The 26,156-nt window shown below is 37.8% G+C and overlaps 1 long non-coding RNA gene across 1 annotated transcript; it reads left to right on the top strand.

Moving 5' to 3' along the window:
• The first annotated feature begins 5,714 nt into the window (after window positions 1–5,714).
• Window positions 5,715–25,921, top strand: LOC308187595. Its single transcript, XR_013944814.1, has 3 exons — window positions 5,715–5,860; window positions 6,358–6,505; window positions 25,525–25,921. It is a non-coding gene; the product is annotated as an uncharacterized lncRNA (long non-coding RNA).
• The last annotated feature ends 235 nt before the right edge of the window (window positions 25,922–26,156 follow it).

The following is a 26,156-nucleotide window of genomic DNA, read 5'->3' as shown; positions in this document are numbered from 1 at the left end:
TGCTGAGAAGAGTCAGGCTCCTCCTTCTCTACACCATCCACTAGGTATCTGTGGACAGAATAACGCCTCCCCTTAATGATCTCTTTTTAAGGTGAGCAGACCAAGCTCTCTCAGTTACTCTTCATATTGCATGTGCTCCATCCCCTTGACCTTCTTGGAGTTCCTCCAGCAGATATATTCCACTATATCAATTGTTTTTCTTGTATTTGGAAGCCCACTACTAGACACAGTACTCCAGATGTGTACTCACAAATGCTGAAAAGAAGAATCAGTTTCCTCGACCTGTTGACTACACTCTTGATAATAAAGCCTATTACGTGGTGGGTGTTCTTAGCCGCAAGAGCAGAGACCTGACTCATAGTCAGCTTGCTGTTCACCAAGACCCCAAAGCAAGAAAGCAAAGCTACTTTCTAGCTAGTTGATCCCAAAGTGTGCTGCTGCATGAGGTCATTCCATCCCACATGCAATCTGGAAATGAAACTGCAAACATATTTAAAAAGCAAAATGTATGCTCTTGCATAACTGCTAAATGCTTGTTCATTTTGCTAAAAGGCAAAATGTACGCCACCCCAAAATTCTTGGGGCACAGTAAGAGAAAAATAAATAAATAAATAAATAAATAAAAATTGATTAGACTAGTTTCATCCATGGATGCATTTTTGCCCAGAGCCCATTCTGGTATTTCCACAGGCAAGCGGCACCGGTTTCATAGGGCACTACAAGTAAGAAGCTCAGTACAACACCTCTCTTCACATTTTTGTTTCATTAGAGATGATAGAACATGTTGCGTATATTGAATGGGCTTCACTAATAGGAGTTCCGTGAATGTGCTATGTCCTATGCAGTGTGGCATAGTATATATATAAGAAAAAATCTCTCTAAACATACCTACTTGGACATTAGTCTGTCCCATTATAAAATATTTTGATTTAATATGCAACAAAATTGGTATGCCCAGAATTATGCTTTTTCAAGTCATGATTCAGCTGACAGCTACAAATGATATTTGCAGCTGTGGGAAATGCTAAATATGTTCACAAGTGCTTGCAAGATCAGTGTAGCAACAGGCCTCAAGAGTGCAAACGATGCACACAAATAGCAGAGGTTTGGGGAACAGAGGCTCAGGATGATACCAGAGCCATCAAGGACATAATTGTCACCCAAATTGTCACTGAAAGAGTACAGTCCTGTGAGTAGGTAGAATCAGTTTTAGAGCATAACAAAAAAGATGAAAGAGCATGTATACAACAAAAATAAAACATCCCATGCAAAGTGAAAAAGCAAAGCAGATAATAGGAATATATAAATACTGTCATAGGAATTCCAGGGTGAGGATGGCAAAAAACACTACTTATTTGAAGAGGGTCCCTCTCCCTCTGAAAGAGCACAGCTTTTAGCTTCACTGTTCACCACATTTTGATTCTGTGACTGAGCAATCAGACATGAAGTGTTAATTTATCATTGGATTAATCATATTATAATTTGTTTGTGCTTGTGCTTCTGTCTGCCTGTGTATGTTTTCTGCTCCAACCTTCCCATATAAGAAGGTGGTTGATAATTCAGCATAAGTCAGAGTAAACTCAGATGCTAGGTGTCTGCACACATATGGACTGCAACATACTGGAATATTCTGTAGTGTGTTGCGTGGTAGTACGTTGTACTGAAACATGATACTTTAAGAAATAACGATGTAGTGAGAAAGAGGAAAGAAATGACTCAGTAGTGAGTTGGTGAAGACATATTGGTCTGTAAATATAGAAACAATACTTTTGTTGTTCTTTCTAACATTAACAGTGAATCTGAGCAGTCTTTGGTCATGAACGAATCTGTTCTCAGTAAACCTTTTAAGACCAGGTATATTCCAAATATAAATAGATCTGTTAAAATATAGATAGATCCATTAAGGGACGTAAAGAGCGATGAGACCAGCTGCCTCCTCCAGCTGCTGCTGCCCAGGGCCTGTTTGCTGGGGCCCAGCCCAGTCCCTGCAACCTGGGGTCTCTGGCCAGGCAGGGGCACATGGCTGCTACTTTCCCCTTTGCAGGTTCAACCTGAGCAAAAGCAAAGCTGGGTACATATCCCTGGGACAGACAAGCAGAAACAGGACAGTGACACACCAGCCACAAAGGCTGTCCTAGTCAAAGGCTGCCTTCAACAGCACTTGCACACAGGACTCACATAAAACAGACACAAACAGCTGATACCTGTTCCCTCTTCCTTCTGGTAGAAACAGAAGTTCACTAGTACAGGCACACACAGCACTTTCCAGGTTCACAAGTGTACACATGTTCACAAATCCTTTGAGTGCCTGCCAGAGCTCCTCTGTCCATGTCCACACACATACAAGCCCACAGTCACACTAGTCCTCCTCCTAATTGCTTGTTTGGGAGCATACAACACTCCTGCCCCAGTGGGAGGGAGTAAAAGCCCCCCCTTGGTCCAGCAGCTGATGCTGGGACCTCACTTGCTCTAGTAGCTGGCACCACAGCTGAGGTACCTTTCCCCTGCCTGACTCCAGTAGCTGTCAATGAGGTTCACTCACCCATATCCAGGTCTTGCCAGTAACTGGCACTTAATCCTTGCAGTTTATGTAGACGTGGGAGAGAGAATGCAAATATGCAGAGACAGTTAAGGAAAGATTTAATGAGAGACAAATACAAGATAGGACAGACTGCAGTGATCAAGCACAGGGCTTGGCCAGACATGCATGCTTACCAGCCCTGTTTTTACACACAACTGACCCTCTTACACAGTTTACTACCTATCCCCCCTCTTTGTTTCTCCTGTTCCCACCCTGCACAGCCCCCATGGGTACACAGAACTCTGCAGTTTCCCTCACCTTCCCAGTCTGGATTCGCTGCCCCAGTTCACAATCTTATCAGCTGCCCAGTCCAGGCTGATCTTCCTGGAAGCAGCACCTGTTTTTCCATAGCCCACTGACTAGTGTGACTGAGAGGTTTGTTTCTTGTCATTGTCTCCCAATTTGGAAGTCTACAATCAAATGACCCCGCTGGAATAAACATTCCTACCATTCCACATGCTCTCTTAAATTAGTGTGACTGACCAGACTTGGTTCCCACCACTGCCTCCCTTGTTGCCTTGGAAAAGATCCATGACCAGATACCCCTAAAGAAGCACATGTACTCCTTCTACATACCCTTACAATATCCATAAAACAGACAGCTGGAAAGAGAGATGAGAACAGATGAATTTAGATGTTTACATTTTGGCTGAGGTGATCCATTCTTGTTCCTACAAAAAAAAAAAAAAAAAAAGAAAAAAAAGTGTGGCATGGAAACTACTGGTACGTTAGAAAATAAACAAACAAAAAAGGCCTGGTTCCTAAAATACATTTGAAGCGAGAGTAGAGGTTCAAAAGAGAAAAAGAGAGAATTTAAATCTCTAAGTCTTTAAGTAGCTGAAATTGGTTACTAGTGGTTTGATTTCTTTCAATCTGGGCAGGGGTAGTGTATTCGTGCTATGGGAAAGCCCACAGAAGACACCACTTCTTGCCCAGGCTTGAGCATCTCCTGAATTTAGACTCTGAAAGTGGCGTATCTCCATGCACTCAGCTTTGAGAGGTTTAATTGGTTAGACATACTTAGAAGACACCGAATGCAGACTGAAAATACTTGCATTCTACACAAAAAACACCAGTTGCAGGACGTCTGTACACAAAATCTAGTCCCTGCTTAAGGACACTGGCTTCAGATGTCCCCATTGATAGAGAGAGGCTTATCTAAAGCAGTTTAGAGAAAAATCCTAGCTTGGACTTTGATTTGATTTGCCCTAGAGAAAAAAGTATTTCCTTTATGAATGTGGGGGTTTAGGGTAGCCTGGCTCCCTTTGTTTAAACCAGATGTGAATTCCACCTTAAATATCCTTTTACATATTGCCATAAATCCATTACAGTACCTTTCTGAAAGAGAAGCTGGTAAGAACTTAGCTAGCATTTTTCTATGTGTAAATGTTGATTTAAAGTTTTTTTCCAGATTTCTGAAATCTTTTTGTTTCCTCTGTACATTCTTCCTCTCTTCCTCCCATTACTTTTAAATCGTGGTTGTTGTCTGAAGCTTTCAATAGTGCTTATTCATGACTGAGCTGGCTTTCAACTTTCCCTTGCTATTGAAGTGGCTAAATTGTGAGTTTATAATGTATGATTTAGATTTAGATTTTTTCTTTCTTAAATGGAGAGTAAAGCTTAAAGGAGAGCACAGCTGCAGGAAGTTTTATTGAAACCCTGAGTACTTTGTCATTTTGAAATCAACCTCAAATTGCCACACATATACATAATAAAATCTGATGCTATGCAGTAATATTTATTGTTTGACTGAATTTTTAACATTATTCTCATTACTGATGTTATTATTGAGTAACAGAATTGCAGTAATGTCTAACTAACATGAACACTCTCCTGAGCACACTAAATAAAAATAAAGATAACCATTCTATGAGTAAGAAAATAGAAGTGATAGGAATAGAGGTAGGTAGAAATGTGAACACGGAGGGTGGGAGTGCTACAGGTTATTATTCGTATTTAGTATCTTTCATGAAGCTGCCACATGCAATAGGCACTTAAGGGTGAGAATGCTCAAGGTATGTGAGATGAAAATAGATTAGCAGGGTAAGAATATCTGCAGTGACTACCTCATATATTTTAATTTCCTCCTTATCCTTACAGATAGGTAGACGTTAGTACTGATGCTTAGTTCGGAGGGCTCAGTGATGGAAGAGTCAGGATTACCCTCATCCGTTGTTAAGCAACAGTTGTTAAGCAACAGTACATAATAAAGCTGCTCTGCTGCAGAAACGTAGTATACCAGACATACTGTCTGTTATTAAATGGCTTCTTAATATTGGAAGGAGCATCAGCTTGATTTTGTGTTCTGCTAGATTGGTATAATTCAAGTGAATTGTTATACTTGTATTATACCAGTGAGGTGCGCTGACAGGAGATTCAAGTCATGAAATTATAGAAAGGCAAAATATACTGTGTAATAAGCAGGTAAGCAAGGACTTTATAGAAATATATGTTTTGTTTTGTTTTGTTTTGGCTTGGTTTGGTTTAGTTTGTTTTAAAAAAGTATTTTTCAAATATAAATGAATATTTCATGTTTCCCAGACTTGATAAAACCCCCAATTTTTAAATATCCTTGGTGCCTCTCTCCAAATCTGTTTTCTGGCTTAAAGACAAGAAAAATCAAATTACTAATTTTGAAATTCATATAAAAAAGGATCCCATCCAAGCAGATGGGACATAGTACTGCATTTTTTTAGTCTCCAGCGTGTAGCCCTTTTTCTCCCACTTTGGGAATTCTGGCTAATGACAGGTTATTATGGAGAAAATTCAGTAAAAACTTTATATCAATTCACACTGCATATAAATAAGCCATTTCAATCCACAAATCAACTTATTATAAATGATTTTGTATGTAACGTTGAACTATAGTTCACAGGGAAAATGCACTGCAGGATATTTAGAACAACCTACTCAATAGTATTTGGGTTGTTCAGGATTAAAATTAAAACAATAAACTTCACTCTGGATGTGTCTTCATTACTAAAGCCCTGGATCATTTACTTTAACAATGTCAACCTGCTCTCACTATCACATTCAATTTAATTAGGAAAGGAAGTAATATGCAAGAGCACACCTCATAGTGTTCAATTACCTCAGAGGAAAGCGTTATCAACTTCTAGAAAGAAAAGGCAGGCTTGCCCTCTTCTCACCCTCCTTCCCTCTGTATTGTAGGAACCATGTTCTGGAGTAGGGAGAGGGAAGCTATGACATATCAGAAAAAACAAAACAAAACAAAACAAAAACATATAAAATGAAGCCTTCAGAACCGGAGGAAGAGAGGTGAGTAAAAGTAAAAGGAGCTCATACAATGCTTGGCTCTGCCACTTTAGGTTCAGTGAGAATTTGATGTTGATATCTGTGGGAATGAATGTGGGCCTCAGCTCATGTTCTTCCTTTTTCTGACTGAGGAAAGCAAAAAAGATAAGGGTCTTTTGGCTCTATGACTAGCCATGATGTGGCATTAATAATATATAGTCTTTTCACCTGCCAATGGTCTAAGGTCTACTCTGTGTACAGAGTGTGCACAGAGCCAGAAGTCATACCTTTGAAAACATTATCTAACTCTGGGTTCATTTTTCTCTAGTTGATCTGTTAGAGAAAGGATTAGATTGCCAAATATTTTGTGAAATCTACAGCGGCTTAAAGGAAAAGACCTTCAGTTTCCAAGAATATTTTCTGTTATAAATTGCTTCCATTAAAAATAGCGGACTGTCCATCTTACAATCATTCTCTCTCTCTCTCTCTCTCTCTCTCTCTCTCTCTCTCTCTCTCTGTAGATCAAGAGTGGAGTCCTTACTCAGCTTATATTTTGCCCTTATTCTTACAACACTTCTGCTGACTCTGAACTGATCAAGTCAGGAAAACCTGAGTCAGGAATTGGCTGCAAATTAGGGAAGATGAGGCAGCTACTTCCTAGCTTAATGGGTAAGAGCACAACAATAAATCTCCATGCTTCCCAATTTAGAGAGCTAATCAGTACATTTACACAGATGGATTTAGCTTAGTGTGGTTGCTTTCTTGTTGTTTGTTTGTTTATTTTGTTTTCTTTAACATTTAGCTTTAATGAAAAAGGTGAATATATACATATTTTTCTTAAATACTTAACAAATCCCTGAGGGAAGGGGTAGCAAATGTGCATATCAAAAGACACTTGCACTAAACCAGCAGGGACTAGCAACTAACTTTTTAGTTAAACATTATTGTGTTGTTACAGTTCTCTATCCTTATTTCCTGCTCTGGAGTTGGACATAGGAATGACATAAGAGCTTCAGCACAATCTCTTCACCAGCCAAAAATCTTTCAAAACAGAGGGGACAGTACAACTGTCATATTGGATTAGAATGAAGGTCTATCTAATTCATTGGTCAGAACCAAAAGGAGGTCAGCAACAAACAGATGTGAGATAATATAGCCATACGTAGCCTCCCAAGCTGGTGAGGGGTCTGGAGAACAAGTCTTACGAGGAGCAGCTGAGGGAGCTGGGCTTGTTCAGCCTGGAGAAGAGGAGGCTCAGGGGCGACCTTATCGCTCTCTACAGTTACCTTAAAGGAGGCTGTAGCGAGGTGGGGGTTGGTCTGTTCTCCTACGTGCCTGGTGACAGGACGAGGGGGAATGGGCGAAAGTTGTGACAGGGGAGTTTTAGGTTGGATGTTAGGAAGTACTTCTTTACCGAAAGGGTTATTAAGCATTGGAACGGGCTGCCCAGGGAGGTGGTGGAGTCACCATCCCTGGAGGTCTTTAAAAGACGTTTAGATGTAGAGCTTAGCGATATGGTTTAGTGGAGTACTTAGTGTTAGGTCGAAGGTTGGACTCGATGATCTTGAGGTCTCTTCCAACCTAGAAATCTGTGTGATACTGTGATACTCCTTTTGGACATTAAACTGGTAGATAAACCTCATTTACAGAGTAAGCATGTTTTAGGTCAGTTCTATTTCACAAGAGGTCATCAAAGTTACTATAGCCCAGCTAAGGATTTGGACAAATGAATAGGTTATATGCTATCTTAGTTTAGCAATACCCTGTGAAGAAAAAGAAAAAAAAAAAAAAAGAGGAAAAAAACAATAAAACAAACCTTCTCTTCCCCTCTCCCCCCACCCAAAGGAAAAAAAAAAAAAAAAGGTGATATGAAAAGTTAGGGGAAAAAAAATAATTTAAAAAATGAATCAAGATACAAAAAATTAGACAATCAGAATTTGTTTAAACCCTAACCAGACCCATGATCAGTCAGCTCAGAATTCCATACTTTCTCTTAAAATAGCACAACACAACCCACACTGCAAAAAAATACATAAATAAAATAAATATGGTCCAAATTCACATCTGCCTGATCTTTGGAGGTTCCTTTAAATTGTTTTTATTTTGCACCTTATGACTGCTTCATACAGCTTCATATGCTCTGTATGTATATTAATACAGAATCTTGTTCATTTTGGAGCTCTCCTGAATTTTTAACTTCTTAGCCTTCCTTATACTTCTATAGTCCATCAATAAAAAAATAATCTCAAGAAAGGTGGAAAAAGACAGATCCTTCTCATAGTCATGGCAATGGGAAAGCCACCCACTAGAACTATTGCCTCCACGCGACTTAACTGCAGAAGATAATACCCCTCACACACACATATTAACAATGCAGATAAACCTGTGTCAAGGTTTATCATTGGAATCTCCTACACGAACCTCTGAATGTGTCTCCTGCTGTATTAATCTCATTTATCCCACAAGGTTTGTTCAGCTCCAGAAATAATTGTGCCAAAAAAGGCTGACTGAGACAGGTCCAGGGATGACCTCATTAGCATTTAGCACCATTACCATAAAATAGAGACAATAATCAGAAGCAGGAGGAGGAAAGATAAAAGGACTGAAGTCTTTTCTATAAAAAGAAACAAACAAACAAGCACCTCGAGTACTGTGTTTGCACCTCGAGTACTGTGTTGCACCTTGAGTACTATGTTCAATTTTGGGCCCTTTGCTACAAGAAGGACGTCAAGGTGCTTGAGAGAGTTCAGAGAAGGGCGACGAGGCTGGTGAGGGGTCTGGAGAACAAGTCTTACGAGGAGCGGCTGAGGGAGCTGGGATTGTTCAGCCTGGAGAAGAGGAGGCTTAGGGGCAACCTTATCGCTCTGTACAGGTACCTTAAAGGAGGCTATAGCGAGGTGGGGATTGGTCTATTCTCCCACGTGCCTGGTGACAGGATGAGGGGGAATGGGCTCAAGTTTTGCCAGGGGAGGTTTATGTTGGATGTTAGGAAGAACTTCTTTATCGAAAGGGTTGTTAGGCATTGGAATGGACTGCCCAGGGAAGTGGTTGAGTCACCATCCCTGGAGGTCTTTAAGAGACATTTAGATGTTGAGCTTAGTGATATGGTTTAGTGGAGGACTTGTTAGTGTTAGGTCAGAGGTTGGACTGGGTGATCTTGGAGGTCTCTTCCAACCTAGACGATTCTGTGATTCTGTGAAAAATAAAAAATGGCATTGTGCATTATGCTACTGAACTTTGATGGATCCCTATTGTCACACAAGTGTAATTTGTGAAGAACAGTGGTTTTAGTTAAACTCTAGTCCGTGGCTTCCTATCTTCTAATTCATCTACACAGAATATGTTTCTTTCTTTTGTAAAGAAAGGAGCATAAGGTCAGTCTCTAGCATTTTATTGGTTCTTTTTTGTCTGTATAGCTAAAACGAACTGTAAAGTTCAAATACTTAATGGGTATTTTAGCCAATATTCTTTGTCTGTAAGGTGAAATATGTCTGATAGTGATTGGGAAGATCTTGTTTCAGTAATTCCCATTAAGAATCAGCACTTACCAAGAGCTGCTGTTGAAGGTACTGCATACTCTAGTTGGCTCCCAGATATAAATTCTATGTTCCCAAGTAGCTGTCTGCATTTCTCCAACTCTTTATTTCTTCTTTCGCCAACCCATAAGAACACACTTGCAATTTGTCAGAGCTTATGAGCCCTTTTCTGTGCAGCTGTAAATTACTTAGATTTTCATATGGCTCCACAGGGTGTCAGTGGCTTACCCCGTCCTCTCTCTCTTGCACCTTTTGCTACTGGGCAGTTGTGTTTTTGATGACAACCTCAGTTTTTCTTGTCCTTTCCTCCTCTAAAACCTTAATGATGATCATGACTACTTACCACATTTTTCTACTATTCTTCTGCACTTGCCTGTGAAGTACTTTCTTGCCTCTCAGGTTACAACAATTATAAATTTTAAATGGTTTCGAGGAAGCACTAAGCAAACATATAGTATAAGTAATCTTAAAGGAACTGCTAGCTGTTCCGTGAGATCTTCAAATAAATCCCCTTTGTAGTAGTACTGAGCATGTGCTTTCACAACCCAATATTAGATTTTCATTCTCAATTCTAGTTCTGAGTTTAATGTTTTGATTATAACATACACTGATTTCTGTTCTTGATACCAATGTTCAGTGACACCTATGGGTTCATTGCATGCCAATAGTAACTCCTGTTGCACTTTACAAAAGGTTTGAAATATTTTGTTTTTGAAGTTATGACCTCTTAAATGTTCTTTAGAGCATTTGAACAAAGTAGACTCTGAAAGCAAGAATCATGTACAGTGACTATACTACAGCCTCGGAGAAGCAAAAGCAAGCTATCAGCTAGCTGCTTGTGTTAGGTAGATTTCATATTTGCTTTTCCTCTCTGTTTTAATCAAGAATGGAAAAGTTCTTAATGAATTCTGGCTACAAATGGCATTTTGGTGAGCAGTAGGGAACAACCTGCTTTAAATGTGTTTTCATCCAATGGAAATTAATTCAGCGACATTCCTAAGAAGTTCTGGTTTTACATTAGAATGCATATTATCTGGGGAAAAAATAAATAAATAAAGGGGGGGGGGGCAGAGATTCTACATAGGACACTCCTTTTATCCTTGTGTCATATGTATTTTACATGTTAAATTTTACTTGTCTGAATCCTTCTTATGCTTCTTTTTTATTTTATTTTATTTTATTTTATTTAACTTTTAGCAATGGCTTCATTACCAGCTGCTGCCTGTTTCTATTGAATTGTTATCTTTCTTATAATTAAAAAAAAGAAAGGAGAAAAAAAAGAAAATTCCTCATCCATGATTCTAAAACATTTCCTGTTGTAAACTGAATATGACTTCCATGTACTTTCATCATGTTTTTGGTCATAAAATACATTTTCTCCTGTGAACTTCCAGAAAACAAAAGTAATTCAGAGATAAATAATTTGTCACTAATGACATGTTTTTTCCTTGACTGTCAGCTTTCCTTTTGCTCTGTACTTAACACCATGGATTGTTTCGAACTTGTAACAGTTCTCAGCACCATCTTCTTGCATTCACTACTGCAAATTTAGGTTCCAGCACTACCGCTTTCAGCATTTGCACAATTCTTCTGCCTTCTTACTTAGAAAAATAAGAAACACTTCCCTCATACCATCCCTCCTGGTTAAGTCCTCCTTTCTATATTTCACTTTAAACCGTAATTTTCAGTACTTTCTCCAATACATCTAGTCCTTTATAGTTCATCTGCAACCAGTCTTCTTTCTATTACTTAGCACAGCCACAACACAGCTAAAGTTAGTCTACCTTACAACAGTTCTAACCATTTGAAACACCTTCTTTTATCTCTTAGTACAATTGATTCTCCATCTCTCTTCATGCCATGGTTCAAATCTCTAGCTAAGATTCATGCAAAAGTCCTATTGATTCAGTTTTGTTATATTTTTAAAGTCTTTAATTTAAGCTGTATAATTCATAATGCATCCAAACGGTCTGTAATTTTTAAAGGCATGGGAGACATAAACAATACCTACTTTCAAGATAAAGAAGATTTCAAAATATGAAGTAGACCCTAAGTCTTATATACTATGATTCATCACATTAGAAAAATGCATTTAAGATTGACTCTCATAGGGTATATATTTTGCACTAATGCCACAGAGCAGAACATCATAATGCATTACAACTTGCATTAGCTCCCTAGGGCTACAGCTTCAATAAATTGTCTGGTATCTACACAGTCAATATTTCTTAGTAAGTTCCTGAACAAAGGGATTAGAAAGACTTCTATCCAGCATACCCACAATTGTGTTTTAATTCCACAGCGCTATTTGCAAGAGTAGCAGTTTTAGTCCTAGTGGATTGGCCAAATTCTGATTGAGGATTTGCATTTTGCATACCTACTTTGCCCCTGCAGTTCAATTTGATATGTTTTGGCTCATCACTTCCTGCCTTAATACATTTTAGCCTGATGCCAAGTATTGTTAAACAGCTGCTGTACTTCCCCTTAGAGGATTTCAGTAATGTGTGACAAATTCCTACAGATATGTCGAAATAAAAGGTTCTGCTGTGGGTTGTATAGAGTGTTTGAGGACTCAAATGGGACTTTCATCTCCCTAGTGCCTCATTTTCACAGCTTTATTAGAAAGGGAAGAAGGAATTATCTACATATTGAGATAAGATGGATCTGTGGGACCTAAGTATCAAGGGAAATCCTTGCATAACAGATGAAACTTTAAAAATAAAAATAAAAAATCCAACCTAATACTGTGCAAGGAGTTTCAGAACCACCAGCAAGTAAAGACCTGTAGGGACATCTTCCTTGTCATTCCCATAAAGACATTTGGTAGGTCAATTACTTTCCCATTTCTTTAAATGAGGCTTCAAGATTTATTATGGGTGGACAGAAACTGAGAACTAACCACAGTATTATTTAAGAATAAAAAAATAATGCCCTACCTTCAGTATTTTATTGCTGTATTCTAATTAAAAATTACTAAAATAATATTTATCGGTTAGTAATTTTATTCTTTTCAAATTTTAGTTACCTCAGCATCACTGTTCTTCATGCTTAATGGAACCATCACAAAACACACACACACACAAAAACAAACAAACAAAACAGTAGATAGTGTAGATGTGATTGAAGTTGTAGTCAAGGTAAAACTAATGGAGCATCCTTTTATTATATACTTTTTTCTTCCTTACAAATTGAGAGAGGATGAATTATACCATTCTAAAATGGATACAATAACTACAAGCTTTGTCAGGAAACAGAGGTCTATACTTGTGTTTCCTACAGTGCCTATAGAATTGTATCTCATGAGTTTTATTCACTTAAATATCAATATCTAAACAGAGATCTTACAATTCTTTGCAAGCTACATAGCAGAAGGTGTTTATGTGAGTATAAACTTACGGTGAAGCTAATCTATCAGAAGAAAGGGAAAGCACTAGACCTGCAGCTCATGACTGTGTTACTTTGTACAACTGCACTGGAGACACTATCCTCATGCCATCTTAAACCCCACTCTTCATGTACATTTAAACTGCACTGAAGTCAATGGGACTTAAACTAGTGTTTAATGCTGTACTTATGCTCAACAGCTGCCATAAATATTGCTCAACAGTATTAGGCAGAAGTTCTTGTTACTTCTTTCATGACTCATAAGAATGAGAGCTGAAGCAGGGGTACAATGATGAACAATAGACATATCAGACTGCCAGTGGCTGTGAGCACAGTTCTTGTTATTCTACCTGGACACTAACCTCTTGTGCCATCTTCTGACAGAAGGTTTGAGTAATCCTCTTTTCAGTCCGTATGGTAACTTTCATCCAGTGAGATACTAGGCTTCTTTGTTTACCTTTTCTTGATCTTGATTTATACATGCAATGTTGCACATTAACATTGGAGTATGAAGCTTGAAATTCTGCACTTCAGAAAACTTACTCAGGATTTGACAATATATCTGAGTGGAGAATATATTACATTATCAATATCCCAGTGAACTACCAGTGGTCATATAAGCACTTAAAAAAATAATAAATAAATAAATATATATATATATATATATATGTTTTGCAGGTTAAATATAACCAAGGCAAATTTACACAGACATAAGATACTTACAGAAAGTATTAGTAATTAAAATTGCGAACAAGGGATACTTAATAGGTATTAAGCATTGAATTACTTTGAAAGATTAATGGCTTAAAGAATATTATGCACTTTAAAAACCTTTGAAAAGTATAAAGTGTTAAATGCATCATTAATTGAATGTTCTGAAATTACATATATTTTATCCAAAGATAGACTCTACATTGTGCAAAATGAAACAATGGAAATGAAATCAATAACGTTTTCGAATATATAGGATTACATCTGTTTAGAAAATGTCCTTAACCTTGAAAAAAGCACAGGAAAAAAGAAAAAGCAGTTTAGTTGTTTTTTTTTTTTTTTTTTTTTTTAAGATGTTTAAAATTATACAGGCAACATTTACTGTATCCTAGGGATTCTCTGCGTACTGGCTGCAAATGGGGTTTGCTAGCTACATGTCATGTGTATAAGAGAAATTCTGTTACAGAAAAGGCAATACCATCATCTCTTTTCTGTTTGTAGGCCATATGTTTAACAGTGTACAGATTTTATATTCGCATCTGCTGCTGACGTCTCTCTTTTGTCCCTATTTCCCACCAAGCCATAAAATGCATTGCAAACAAGAATGAAGGACATTCTGCTAATGGTACGTCTGGGTCAGTAGTAAGCTAACTCTATTTTTCTTTTTCCCTCTTCAAATTCTTGACCTTATCTCCAATGCTATGGCTGCACTTCTGCTAGCTTCAGTGCACTTATGTTTTATACTAAGTATCTGCCCACTAGTATCTGCCTCCATCAGGAAATTCCAAGTTCAGAAATTTTAAGAAGTTTTAGCTTTCCTAAGATCTCCTAACCTTAATTAGTATTCTATGAGCCAAATAGATGAGTCTCATATGAAAGTGAGAGAGTAAAGACAAGGAGACAGTGAAGTAAAATAGTAATGTTCTGTAGTGGAAATGCATTTCTTTGATCCTAAGGTCTAGTGAACAATGATATATCCTCTTTTCATTTTTACTTTTTCTTAGACTTCAATGGGAATTAGAATGAAGGGATGGAAGAAGATATTATTGTTTAGTAAATCTCCATGTCTATTAAACAATATTTTAAATTAGGAAGTTCTATTGATTAACTGAACCAATATACCTCAATCTTCATGTAACAATTGAAATCTATTTCCTGAAATAGTACTCCTTCTCAATGCCTACTTACAGGGAATGTCATGAGTCTTTAGGAAATGAAGGTTTGTTAAAGGGCTCCTATTAATTCAGTCTGATTACCATTGAATCTTATAATCAGCCTCGTATTTTAGTATGAATAACATGCAATTTCAGAGCCTGAAAAACAGCATTTGGTTTGTACATCTTTATCAACATCAATCCAAGCTGCAAGTTACTTATTAAACAGTACAATTTGCTTTAAATGCATCTTATATAATGTGAATTTCTCATTTCTGTATTCTAGCTAATTTGACTTTCAGACAAACTATCATTTGGTGAATTTGTAAACACTGGAAGCATGGAGGAGCTCTCACTGTATACAGATCCTACCAGTATAAAATGGACTGTGAATTAGCAAGAGTTTGGAAGGTTGTTACTTTTCCCCACATCTTCTTACATATCTAACTAGAGTGCTTTAATGTATATCTTCTGCAGGATAATATATTAAAGCTACTGTACATCTTTAAGAGGCTGTTAGACACTGATTTCCCATAGACTGCAATCAGCTCTTTGAAATTGTAGTGTTTGTGACAGAATAAACTCCATTAACTTGTTTTATTAGTACTGTGTGCAGTCAGGAGGAGCAATGCTGCAGAACATGATGAAATGACTAACAGTCTTCATCAGTGCACAGCAGAATGTTTTCTCCTTACACAGAATATATAATTATTGCTCACATAAACAGGTAGATTTTTTTTTTTCATATTTCTCAGGTTATACTGGGAAATCTAAGCCTCTTATTCATAGGAGGAATAAAAAATAAATTAAGCTTTCCTCCCCCGCCTCTTCAGTCCAATTTTTTACCATGCTGCTGCTATAATTCTTGTCTATGTTATAGAAAATGATCCATCAAATAACAAAACTAATAATTTAAATTCAGTTGGTTACTAGAATGACAGAACTGTTCGACAAAGCCACAGGAGCTTGAGAAAGGAAAGATTTAATGACCAGCTGACTCCCAGAGGACCATTAGTCAAATTTTGACAATTTGTACACAAGGAAAGTTGCAAAGCAGAGTAAATGAAATCAGGATGAATCCAGCAGAAGAAAGTAGAGTTTACCTTATGCAAGTAAATACATGACAGATATCACTGTATATTTCAGAAGCAGGTATTCTATTCTGCAGATGGCACAGCTGCCAGTACTTATCTGAAGAGAGAGGTATTCTCTTCCAGAATAACTCTTAGAGCATTAGCCACTTCAGAAATATAAATTACTTTTTCTCTTCTCCTTTGCCTCCATTTTCTGCTGCCTTTTCACTTTGCTCATTTAAGATGAAAGCCAGGTTCTGAGCTGGTTAGCTGCATGGGACTCCCAAAATAAACTTCAAGCATATTACATTTAAACCTGACAAAATATAGTAAACATGAAGCTGAGCAATCACAAATGAAATGATTGAAAGGAAGAGTCAGTACAGATGCAGAATGATAAGACACAATGAAAAAAAAAAAAAAAAAGGCAAAAAAAGCCCATAAAAATCCAATCCAGTCTGTTTTTTTTTTTTTTTTTTTTTGCTAGCAAGAATGAGTTTATGATTTGCAGATTGAATGTAACTAAGGAGAAAGGTATTATTCATAATAATTATTTATAGATTCACCCTTCTACTGGTTAAAAGTTCTTTTCATGTTATAGCAGTGTCTGTTCTTGCTATTACAGTTAAAGTGCTGTCAGCATTTTCATTATATGAATCCCATATGCAGGGGCTTTTAATTTGGCCATAAAAATTCATAGCATGCTGAAACTTGACATAAGATTTAAGTCCGAGTGATTTTTTTTTTTTAACGAATTAAAAGTCAAATTTTAAATTAACAGAACAATGAAAATTCTCATGTTTACTGTCTTCAAATTGAGATTGCATGTTACACTTTGCACATAGTTTACTGTTAAAAATACCACAGTATGGCTTCTGGTGTTATGCTCTTAGAGAAACAACAGTGCCATGGGGCCACATTATGCATGTCTAGCAGCCATGTCTAGCAGCCATGGCTTTTAATTTTGGGTAGATGATTTTGCGTAGATGATTCAGGCTATGGATTTATAATATGCAAATACATTTATTAATGCCAGTATTCTTTAGGTCAGTGTGAAGTAAATGTGAAAACCAAAAAGGTCGGAAATTAAGTGTTATGGATGAAACTCTGTCCTTAAAGGACAACATATCTATTTCACTCAGCACAGTAATGTGGAAGTTCACGAGGTAAAGAACCTTGCTCAACAGGTATAAGTTCTGAAAAGCATTTGAAAATCACACTTTCAAAGCTGCACTGCTGGAAGAAGTCTTCTAGCTGCAAAATTACATCTTGTAGTGGGTTTACTTGGCAAGGTTTTGGTAGCAGGGGGCTGCAGGAGTGGCCTCTGTAAGAAGAATCCAGATGGTGCCTCATCTTAAAGGGCCAGTTTCAGCTGGCTCCAAAGGGACCCACCACTACCCAGAGCTGTGCCAATAAATGATGTTGCCTGCTCCTCTGTGAAAGGTGATTTAAGAAAGGGGAAAAAAACTGCTGTGCAACAGCAGCTGGGAGAGTGAGGAGTGAGAAACAGCCCTGCAGACCCCAAGGTCAGTGCAGAAGGAGGGCAGGAGGGCAGAAGTTCCCCTGTGGCCTGTGAAGAAGCCCCTGGTGGAGCAGGCTGTCCCCCTGCAGCCCATGGGTCCCACATGGAGCAGATCTCCACGCTGCAGCCCGTGGAGGAGCCCCCGGTGGAGCAGGTGGATGTGGCCTGGAGGAGGCTGCGGCCCATGGAGAGCCCCCGCAGGAGCAGGCCCCGGGCCGGAGCTGCAGCCCGTGGAGAGGAGCCCACGCAGGAGCAGGGGGTCTGGGGGGAGCTGCCGCCCATGGGGGACCCGTGCTGGAGCAGTTTGCTCCTGACGGATGGACCCCGTGGCATGGAGCCATGCTGGAGTAGTTCTTGAAGAGCCGCTGCCTGTGGGAAGCCCACACAGGATAAGTTTGGAAAGACAGCATCCCTTGCGAGGGACATCACGTGGAGCAGGGGCAGGGAGTGACTGTGAAGGAGCGGCAGAGACGAAGCATTACGGGCTGACCACAGCTCCCATTCCCCATTCCCCTGTGCTGCTCAAGGGGAGGAGGTAGAAGAGGGTGGATGGGGAGAAGAAGTTTTTAGTTTTTTTTCTTCTTCATTGTTTCTTACTTCTCTAGCTTGTTAGTAACAGGTAATAAATTTCTCTAATCTCCCTACACTGTGTCTGTTTTGCCTATGACATTAATTGTTGAGTTATCCTCCCTGTCCCAACTCTTGAGCCCTTTGCATCGTATTTTCTCCCCCTTTTCCTTTGAGGAGGGGGAATGAGAGAGCAGTTTTGATGGAGCTCAGCTGCCCAACTGGGTAAAACCAACACACATCTTAGTAATACTAGAAACATGGAAAGAAAAGCAATGTATTAGATGTTAACTTATGCCAACAGTTGATAATTATACCTCTGACAAAGAAAACATCTAACCTGAGAAGACCAAAATATTGCAAGTGAACAAACCTGTCTCATACCCTAACTTCTATGCCTTTCTCGTCATATTTCTATCCCCAGTGTCTTCTCTTGCATCCCTCTGAAAAAACAGGATGTTTCCACCTACTTAAATCTTGCTTCAGCTCTTCCAAAGTATATCGTTGTGCTTTTTGCCACTGTAAACTTCTCACTTGCTTCTCACTGCTATCACTGAGACCTGACCCCCTCTCTCATTATCACGATTTTGAATCCTTGTGGTCTCATGACCTAAATTTCCTTCCCATCAAGTTCAGCCTAACAAGGCCTTCAAACATATTCTCTGAAACATCACTGGTATCATCTTCAGTCAGTGTATTCTGGCTATTATAAACTTTACTGAACAGCTATTTCAAATGACTTATTGCAGCAATTTTTCCAGTTACAGGTGCTATTTAGGAAAGACTGACACAGTAATAGACACAGTCTTACAATGAAAGTCAGCTGGTTCAGCTGATGTTGAATGCTTCAGGTGCTAGACATATAAGTAACCTATTAGTGAGAACCACTAGAAGTCTTTCTTGATTTAAAAAAGAAAATAATTGTCAGTGTAGATTCTTCACCTAAAAGAGTTACTTGGCTTGAAAGAAACTGCAAATTTGTAAGCCTGAGCACATTCCCATAGGAAGGGCAGATCTGATTGGAAATATTTCCTCTTTAAAAATCCCAACATAAACAAAGAAAAACATTTAAAAAATCAAGCTACTAGTGCCTAATATTAAAAATTAACAATGGTTCTTTTGCTGCACTTGTACATCCAACTGTGTTGCAATGGTACAATCTACCTTACCTGCATTTGTGTATGTTACTGAGCACAATTTCAGTATGAGTTTTGAATTGTACATTTATTCTTTTCTCTTGTAGTTCCCTGTCTCAAACCTGTTTTCAGCTCTTTCAGACCTCACTGAGAGGATCTGCAGGGATCACACATTTGTCTTTGCTAGATATTGCTTCCACTTTCCTCCTTTAGGTATCAGTCTACTTTCTCCCTACTGCAACAGGGTAATCCTTGGTAACTAGTTGAAAGAATCATCGTTCACTTAAGGCTTACATATAATAGTGCACTTTGCAAACAATAGCACCTCTTTATCTCTGAAATCTTGCTGTGTAAATTTAGAAGTCATTCACTTCACATGCAGTGTCACATCCATCATGAAACCTATGACAGTCCTCCCAGACTTTCTTCTGAAGACTTTCTTGAGAGTTTGGATTGTCTTGTGCATCGCTATGGGGGGCCATCTCCTTCTCAGAGTTGCTTTTCCTGCCTTTGGGCTGTCTCTTCTCAAAACTTTTTTCTACCATAGACCCGACTATCTACTAGCTCGCTGAGATGCCCTTTTGACAACTGCAGCAAAGCTGTCCTGAGAAGATTCAAACCAAACAATCACAGAATACTTTAGTTTGGAAAGGACACTTGTACATGTCTGGTACAACATTTCTTCTCCAAGCAGGGCCAATATAATGTCAGCTTGCTCAGGGCCCTGCAACATGTGCAGTTGAGTTTTGAGTATCTCCAAGAATGGCGATGCAGTAGGGAGAAGGAATGGCGATTCCTTAGACCCTCTGGGTTTAATTCTCTCTCTTCCAGTCTCTGACTGCTCTCATTGTAAGAAAGTGTTTTCTTTACATACATGGCAACTTGGAATAAACCTTTGTCTGTTCCCCTTATCCTTTTGTTAGGCTCTTCTAGGAAGAATCTGACTACATCCTCACTGTGCTGTCCCATTAAATGATTGAAGACAGGAATTAGATCCCTATCCTTAAATTCTTCTTAAGGCTGAACAAACCCAGCTCTCTCAACTTAACAAGCTATCTCATATGCTTCAATGCCCAGTCCAGCCCTTTATCTTAGTAGTTCTCTGTTGGAATCCAATTATGCTGCATTAGTAATATACAGGAATCAAATACTTTACTCAAGTAATAAGAGTCAATTCTTTCCATCTTTAGTTTAGGTGACTAACTTCCTTTTATTGGATATCATTGGATTACTCAACGAGGAAGTTATTATTCAATAAAAAATGTGACAACATTGTCAAGTTTTTGTTTAATAATTGGGTAAAATCTCTGACCACAGAGGTACTGCACTAAACATTTTCTGGTCTGTAGACATGGACTAAAACATGTTGGAATCCCTCCAGTTTGTTAATTTCTTCCTTATACTGGAAATGCTGACTTTATACTTCCTTGTACAGTGAGGTTAGGCATCTTGGTTCTCCTGACTCTAATTCCAGGAGCAAAGTGCAGAGACACCTGGGCTAGTGGAAGGAGCCTTAGACCAGCAGAACTACTTCACTTGAGTTCTCTGCCTCACTTTGCATGAAATGTCCATGCTTCACTGAACAGCTAATAACTACTGCCTTAAACAATGAACACTAAAGAAGAGTTCTACACTGCGAAAGAAATAGGGCAACTGCTGTTGACCCCTGTGTGAAACATTTTGAGGCCAAATGTCATATTACATATTAGCTGGCAGTACTGGTAATGCTGTCATAGGCATACACAGTGGACTTATTCATGATGAAATTCATGTGAGAAATATATTGAGTTTCATGTGGTTTACAGTAAGGTCTATAAACAATGTACTCAGTTTCTCTCCGCCACATGCACTATTCTACTGCAAATTTAGAGAATTAAATATATATATACTTGTAAGTAATCTGCCTTTTTTATTTAGTGTTTTTAGAAGTTCTACAAAATCCCAGCTGTTTGCAGAGAAAACTTTGTCTTAGTTTCCCATGTTAAAATTCACCAGTCATACTGAAAAACTAGCTATTAAATGGATGGCTGAATGCTTTGCTATCACTAGCTGATGCCTTGATGATATGCTGTTTCATTTCCTACAAAGTATACACAGGATTCTCTCAGCCACAGGTCCTGACTGACCAAAGGTGCTACATGAATGCGCAGATTCAGTAATACAGTTAATAGAGCTGAGAGTGTTTTCCGAGTAACTTCTGGAACTACATGGGTAGGGTAGAAGAAGCTTATGTGGTCTTTTTTTCAGAAATCTCTCTCAGATGGTGAACCACTATCTTTTATTTAACAGCTGAAACTGGAAGACAGATTTCATGACCATTAGTACTATACTGTAACTAGTTCAGTGAACTACAGAACTTACTTAAATGTTCAAGTTAGTCATATCAAACTCTGGTATCCATTTCCTCTTGTAGAATGGCTTGGTATTTCAGTGACTATCTGCTGTTACAGAATTAATCGTTCTTTGGAATGCAGGATATAAATAAAATTTCATACTTGAAATATCCAGTGAAATGTTCAGCATCAACATGGCAGATCACCTTACATGAAAATTATCAAGGTTTAATTTAAAACATTCAAATTCAGGCATTGAACTTCTCCTGTGCTGAACAAGCTTCTTAAGTTACCAACTTAAAATAAATAAATAAATAAATAATAATAAAAATGTATAATAACTCTTTCAGAAAGATTAGTCTTGATAGGCTGAAAAATGAAAAAATACAGGAGCACTGTGTCCAGTACATTGGGTTACAGTCAAAATTAATAAGTAATTGGTGAAAAACGAAGAAGGTGTTGCAGGAGAGCACTGTGTATGAATATCTGAACAGGTTCCATATCAGGGGTAAAACTTATGGGTCTAATCTCCCATGATCTTCTTAAATGTATCACACTGAAATAATTTAATTTGCCAGAAATAAGTGAAATCATTGTGAATCTTGTAATATTACCTGATAATAATGGATGAAACACAAATATGAAATTGCTGTAATGACCTCCAGAGTATGTTGGTTATGCTATGGTAAATATCCTTTATTTGCAGAGGTATTGATTACACTGCCAAAATAAATTGATTTGCATGAATACACTCTGGGAAATAAGAATTTAAATTTCTAGTGTAGATCTTCATCTGATGAATATGGATAACAGTTCATTGATTGCATCTAATTCTCATCAGCTAAGGCTTTGACCCTCCATACTTGCTGCAGTGAAGATGTAATTTCTTATAAAAAAAAAACAAAAAAACAAACAAAAAAAAACGCGACTCATTGCAACAGATTCCAACTATTCAACTATTCCTTGTACGTTAAATGAAAATCAAGGTCAAATACAACCTGAAATACCTTCACATAGTATTGCAAGTACAATCAAGCAGTCTAATTTAGAACAATGAACAATTTCAGTTGATTTCTTATTCCACATGTTTTAGTCCATGTCTACAGACCAGAAAATGTTTAGTGCAGTACCTCTGTGGTCAGAGATTTTACCCAATTATTAAACAAAAACTTGACAATGTTGTCACATTTTTTATTGAATAATAACTTCCTCGTTGAGTAATCCAATGAAATCCAATAAAAGGAAGTTAGTCACCTAAACTAAAGATGGAAAGAATTGACTCTTATTACTTGAGTAAAGTATTTGATTCCTGTATATTACTAATGCAGCATAATTGGAGGCAAATGTTGGTAGTTGTTTCATGATGACTCATGAAGCTATGGACAGCAAAGCTCTTTTTATTAAACCAATTAAGACCCACAAAAGCCATTAATGTCTGCACATGTTTCTAGGTAGTGCAGACTATCGTTACGATTGGAATGTTTTTGGAGTCGGCCTTTCCTTGTAAAAGACAAGACTTTATTCTTATATTCACTTAAAAATTTGGTAAGGTTTTTTCTCATATAAGAAAAATCAATCCATGATATTGAGACAGGTCCCTGTGCCACTTCCACAAATGCGTTCATCTTTGGAGTTCAGAATTAAGCTCTTAAAGATGAAATATCTGTAAGTGCAATTTGAATCCCATGTTCCTACCCCTGTGAAGAAGCTTCCAGGTTTTGTCTGCTCCTCTTAGGATTCAGTGTTTCCTTGAAATGGTCATATGACATTCTTAATATAAGATCAGATACACCATTGGGTACTTCATTTGTAAGTAAGGCATAATTCAGATACTTAAAATGTAGTAAGCAGCCAGGCAGTCCTGCTGTAAATGCCTGTATTTTGAAGAGGCTTCTTAATATAGTGTTCTAAGTTCTCATACTATCACATCTATCCCCCCCCACCCCTCACCCCCCCCCCAGCCCAACTGAAGGATACTTTTCTTATGCATCCTATGCAAGTTAGGAAAAAAATATATTCTTTTCCTTATTGTCCATTTTTGTACCTAAGCCTTTCTGGCATCAATTAATTTGTTAGACATACTTAGGCGACATAGAGTTCGCCTAAGATAAAAAACATCAATCAACTTCATCCAAGTAGTTTTATACAGCCAGGGAACAGCCATCCTTTTAGATAAATGAGATTGCAGTGCTTGTATGAGGAATGAAAGACAGGCATTTCAGTCCTCTTTATCCAGAAGGAGTTCAAACCTGGACAGTCCAGACTAGAATAAAGGGCATAGCTGTTTTAAGAAGTAAGGTTGAAGTGGTAGCATGTCTCTTCCACTTCTGCTGCCTCAAGAAATGATGCACTTCATGTCAGGAATATGAATTTCATGTGGCTAGAGAAGCACAGAAAGAAGTGACAGAATATAAAATTGAGAATGGAACTTTATTCTCTAGCCTGTTAAAAAGGGCGATCAACAGATTTAGAAAAAAAAAAATCCATATTCTGGCTTCCACTCCAATGACTCTTGGACTCTTTTACAGGCATAACAGGATAATTAGGTAAAATGTACAGAAAGTGCTAGCAGTGCAGTCAACAATTTTCTCAGTCTCACTCAATGCTGTCATCAAAGGCAAGGTGCCCTCCCCAGTCAATAAACCTTGTATTTTTTCCCTCACGATGCCAGTTCCAACACAAGAGGAAGTAAGTGGCTGTAATGTTCCAGGGCAGAATCATACTCATAGAAATTCATACTTTTGCATTACCTAGAAAGCAGTGTATATAGCATTCCAGGATGCATGAATAGGAGTGCAGCATGAAAGGCATATGAAGTATGAGGCTCCAAGGCTCGAAATTAAATACTTATGTTTACTGGGGCACAATGGAAACAATGGAAGTCAGGAAAGATATGAACTAGTTGTAAAGGAACTGGAGGCGAGTGGATGGGGTGGGCAGGAGACAGCAATAGTGATCAGACAGTTAGAAATGCATGACCTGTAATGAAAGACTGAGACCATTCATTTCTGCAAAGAGAATACTTTGGGAGACCTGGTAACAGTCTTCAAACAAGAGAATAGGCCAAACCACAATGAGTTTAAATTGCAGGTAAGGACAAATAGGTTAGACTTTAAGAAAAGCTTTCTAAATACCAGGACAGTTAAGCACTAGAACAGATTGCCTCGGAAGCTGTAGGATCATGAAAGATTTTCAAGAGCAGATTAAAGAAATATTTTAGGTGTTGTTGATCCCACCTGTGAGAAAGGAAAATTTGGATGATTTAATGATATTTTGACCAGATCAATTTACATGATTTTGGTCAGATGTGATTCAATTTTGATTTGGGACTGAGTTTACAAAGTCTGAGATATAAAAACTGAAGCCTTGCATTAAGACACAAACATGAAAGTGACTGTATTTAAATCACGCAATTAAAATTTGAATGATTTTGCTATTTCTAACGTAGCTGGTTTATTGCTGACATTTGTGGATGTAGAAATATGTCTCTCTATATGGCATAGCTATACGTTTCTACTCTTCTATAAAATTTCCCTGCCTATTGAAAAGAAAGAATTATTCACACTTTTTTTTTCTTTCTTTTGCAATACCTACATTATGTTGCAGAGGTTAAAATTTACTACTATTTTCTGCACCAAACCTGTGGAGATGTTTACTTCCTCTGTTGATAGCACCATCAAATAAAGCAAACAAGTAATATTAATGCAAAGGCAAACAAAATAAATGAGTCAGGTAATTATAAAAAGAACACTGACCTATTAAAAATTGGTCTGATCTTTAAAAATTTTCAGCATAGCAGTATTAATGTTATTAAAAATAGAAGAATCATGACAAGTATTCATTAGAATTTGCATATGTGAGTAATAACGCACTTAATTACAAATTGCATTCTGCAAATTATTTAGAAGCTGTAAATCACAGCAACAAAGAAGATTTAGGGACTAAGGGTTTTGAAGAATTTTGTAATGCAAATGTTCTTAACAACAGCAGATTGGAGAAACTGTAAGATCTTTCCAAAAACATGATTTAAATGAACAAATAAGGTTCAGAAATTCTAATGTTTGACATATAGGCATTTACTATAGGTAATGGAACATTATCTGAATTAGATCTGAAAGGATTTTTACGTGTAGAAGTACATGTGTTAAAATATTGTTTCACTTGAAGCCAAAATAACATATTCAAAGGAAGAAGTCAACTGGCGAACTGCGGGTATAATAAATTTCATGGATTGTGTAATTTTCATGCAGGTTTTTTTTTTTTTTTTTTCAGCAGACAACGACACTTGTTTAGATGCTTGTGCAAAGCAGCCCCTGCTCCACAATGCTGAATCAGCACTCCATGGCTTTCCATCTCATTGTCAACTTAAAGGGCCTGAAAGAGTTCACTGTCCCACTGAAATCCCTTCCTCAACAAACTGTGGCAGGCAGCTAGGAGAAAAGTGAGTGAAATTTATAAGAAGATGGAGTGCTAAATGCAAGGAATAGCAGTACAAAGTGGATATAGGATTTTGAGTGGAGAGGAAGGGAAGATGACAGAGAGAGTCAAGAGAGAGAAGACTGTCACTACTGCAGCAGGCCACCTTCAACTTCCCTTCATTGAAGAGGAACTACCAAGTACTTCAGGGAGCATACAGAAGCCAAACAAACAAATAAAAAGCACACATAGATTTTGTTTGTTTGTTGTTTTAAAACAGGGAAGAGCCATTTCCTATCAGAGGGAGGAATCTCTCCTTTTTCTTGATCATGTGAAGGAATAAGAAAAGTCATTCTTCCACCACCATTTTCCAACTACTGCCTCCAATTTATATCTATCTATTTATTTATTTATTTATTCATAGAGTGTAGGATTTTGCATGGCAGCCCATGGAGACAATGAGCCTTCATTGTACTTATGTTCCTCAT

Source organism: Anser brachyrhynchus (genome assembly GCF_964034855.1).
Source record: "Anser brachyrhynchus genome assembly, chromosome: 1".
In the NCBI taxonomy this organism is placed as follows: domain Eukaryota; kingdom Metazoa; phylum Chordata; class Aves; order Anseriformes; family Anatidae; genus Anser; species Anser brachyrhynchus.
Note: the sequence above shows the minus strand (reverse complement) of the source record. Positions and strands in the feature narration are given on the sequence as shown.